Genomic DNA, 3,879 nt, shown 5'->3' on the forward strand with positions numbered 1-3,879 from the left:
GTAGTTTGGTCTTTATAGTGTTCTTGTGGATTGTGGAGAGCAAGTTGCTGTCCATTTGAAACCTAGATTCATTAAAAATAAATTCTTTTGTATTTATCTGAAGTGTAATGGTTGTTTTTTCTAAACTTTTATCAAAATGTGTAAATCCCTCCAGTATGCACTACAAATTTTGAAAGACAACTTGTAAGAAAGTATTATATGGCCATACAGAAGTAGATAGTACAGAATAGTTCCCTTTCATTGTATTTTTCAGATAGCAAGTGCATGTGTGTTAAATTCGTAGATGGAAATAAGAACAAAAGTAGAAAAATATTTTTAAAGGACTAAGGTTAATACAAAATAATAAATGTACACATTCTGCCATACAAGTGGTATACATGGTTGTTATAAAGTCAGTATAGATATTTGTAAGGTAATTTGTGTAATATATGGGAGAATATATTTTTCATACATGCATAAGGTATTGTGCAAGTGTATTTTACTGGTTTCTGGAATAGCACTGAGGATGCCACTATAGCAGCTACTTAATGTTACAACCATTGTAGAACTGTCCAGATCTGTGTCACAATGGCATCTTTCAGATGAAGAGTGGTTGTTGGGTTATGACAATAAGACTACATATTTGGGAAGCCCCCCATAGCCAAGAAACAGTAGGGATGAGGCCAAGGAAACATGGATGCTAGTGTGGCTGGCTAAGAACCTGTTTGTTGAATGATGTCTTTACTGGGCGGTGGATATGGGGCAGAGTACCAACCTGCATGAAGAGACTGTGGCTGGCTAAGAACCTGGTCCTCACGAAACATCTGTTTGTTGAATGATGTTTTACTGGGTGGTTGATATGGGGCAGAGTACCAACTTGCATGAAGAGACTGTGGCTGGCTAAGAACCTTGTCCTCACCAAACATCTGTTATTGAATGATGTTTTACTGGGTGGTGGATATGGGGCAGAGTACCAACCTGCATGAAGAGACATTCTAATGCATGAAAGTGATTTCTAAACATAATATTGTGGATATTCAGTTACAAATAACTCATTTTCTAATATTTTCATTAGTTGTTAAAAATTGAGTGAATTTTACAAAACACACTGAGCATTTTATTAATTAGATACATTAAGAACCCTTTATCTTTTGTAAATTAGAATTAACATAACAAGGAATGCATAATCAATACTAAATTATTTGTTTTTTAAACTCTACCAATGTAATATTTATTTTATTTAATTCATTTTAAGGGAGGGTAGACTCGTCATGTTATAGAACTCTGGATTTCATAGCCAGCGAGCTGGATTCAAAACCTTATGATAATGCAACATTTTCCGTGCATAGTAAGCTATGGGTGCATTATCAGAGTGACAGTCAGTCCCTTAGTGTGGGTGGTAGGGTGCTGCTCAACGACTGTCTTCCCTCTGGTCAGTAGCTCAAAAATAGGGATGGCAGCATGTAGCTTTAGTAGTTTTGCCATAATTATAAATATTTTAAACACTTTTTGTTATTTAAATGTGATAAAAAATGTTCACGTACACTAGGAAATGTATTATAAATAGAAGTACTTTTTATCTAAGTAATGATTTATTGTCAAACTTCTGTCTCAAGTCTGTAAAGGTTTGGTGTTACACATGGAGTAATTTGATCCATATATCTTTGAACATAGTATACCCAAGTTTGCTCCACAGGTGATAGGAATCTGAAATCATTACCACTAAGAGCAAAAATATGTTGTCATAAAACATCTAAGTTATTAAATTCAGTTAGATTGTAAAGAAAAAAATATATAGTATAACCTTGCTTCAGACACCATTCTTTTCTGATGACCAGGTTTTCATCCTGACCAAACTGTTATCAAAGTAACTTAAGCTGCTATACATTTACCATCTGTGTGGGTATATGGTAATCTCATTACCACCAAGAACAGAAGTACACAGAAGAGTATGCGGTAAATCCCTTGGAACTTTTGCAGCCATCCGTGAAAACTTATCCACAACTTCGTGGATTGGGAGAAATGCATCAATTTTCTGAATCCATGTTTCCATGGTAACTACCAGAAATGATGCATACACAATATAATAAAATCCATGTGTGTGTGGGTGAGACAACAACTCGTTTCAATCCCAATCTGTTGGTAAAATATGTTAAGTTAGCTATTATTCTTGTGTATGCTTCTACTGGCTTAGCTGTAAATAACTTATCTGATATTTAATCAACTAAGAACAGAAACAAAGATAATATTGTGTAGATTCGTGATTTTGTGCTTGATCAGAGTGTCCTTTTTATTAGGGCCAGGTTCTTAGTGGTTGGCCATAAACATTAGCTCTGCACTTTAAAGTCACGAGTTCATTATAAGAGTGACAGTAAAATCCCAATAGTTAAATAAGAGTAGCCCAAGAGTTGGTAGTAGGTGCTGTTAAGTAGCTGTCTTCTCTCTAGTCTGTTATTTCAAAATTACATACTACAGGTTAATGAATGTGACATCTGGTTCTCTCTCAAGACACATTCATCATATCCTAAAATATAATAGTAAAAACGCAAGTCTGAGAAAACTCAAAAAATAGAGGTGGTCTGCAACCTATCTAAAATTTATCATATGTATGGACTTACTTTAATTATTTATGAAAATCAAAATTAGCAAACTGGGTATTCTTGTGGAACTCGAACCCCACGAGTTTTTCACAAGAAAACTTATATTTTATTCAATATACTTTAAACACCATAAATTGTTTAGTACGCAAAATCAATGCAGTTCATCATGTAGTCAACAGTCCATTATACATTTTCAAACTATAAAATCATAACCACGTGCAACTGGTCATATTACTTGCAATAATGTATATTAAAACCACCATATTTTGGACTTTTCCTTAAAGTTAAATTTATATTTTTAAGTATTTAAAGGTTTTAGATTATCAGTTATCTCATATCAAATGGAATTTTGGTCACTTGCTTTTCAATTAAGAGAATAAAAATTATTTTTCCACACAGGAATTTTAAATGCATATAAAATACCTTAAGAAAAGTTTGTTTCAGAATTTTCATGCAGAGCTGCACAAAGGATTATCTGCACATACCCATCCCCAAATAACACAGATGGGAGTTTGTAAACGATTTCTAAGTGAGTTCTAAGTGCGTATATATTTATATATATTTTTCCAGATTAGATGAATGAACCTAGAGAGTATGTTATCTTCGAATGATTGTTTTAGCTAGAATTTTTCCAGATTAGATGAATGAACCTAGAGAGTATGTTATCTTCGAATGATTGTTTTAGCTAGAATTTTCCAGAACGTTGTACTCTGAAATGAAAGTTCTTAGTGTAGACACTTTGTAAATGTACACGTGTAAAGTATTTAATAGTTTATTCTAATTTGTTTGTTTTTTTATGATATAAAAGGCGTTTTAGTCTTAAATGTATCACAGGTAAATAGGAAACACTACTTAAAAAAACTAGTTGTTATTAAGTTTGGCAAAATAGACATTTTCAATAAAATTTTCTCATAGTGAAAAAATACCTTGTCGTGTATAGATGCTAGAGGTATCTCTCACACACACAACAAAAAAACAAAATTTTTAAAATTCATAAAACACCTAAATGATGCCACTTTAACAGTAGCAAACCGCTGTTTTATTTGGCTTTTTTTTCTATCCCATTTTAGCTGTTTTTTAAACTACTGTAACTTATATTCTGAAAATGTTGAAACTAATCGTTCACTGATTACGCGTAAATTAATAAATTATATTTCAGTCAAATTATCTGAAAATTTAATATGTTTAGAATATGTTCTGTGCTTTCGAAAATTAGTAACTACTAATTTAGCCCATCACATAAAATCGTTTGTTGGAAAAATAAATAGACTGCACAAGTACATACGCTCATGTCACCTTT

This window comes from Limulus polyphemus, unplaced genomic scaffold (assembly GCF_000517525.1).
Source record: "Limulus polyphemus unplaced genomic scaffold, Limulus_polyphemus-2.1.2 Scaffold2740, whole genome shotgun sequence".
Taxonomy (NCBI): domain Eukaryota; kingdom Metazoa; phylum Arthropoda; class Merostomata; order Xiphosura; family Limulidae; genus Limulus; species Limulus polyphemus.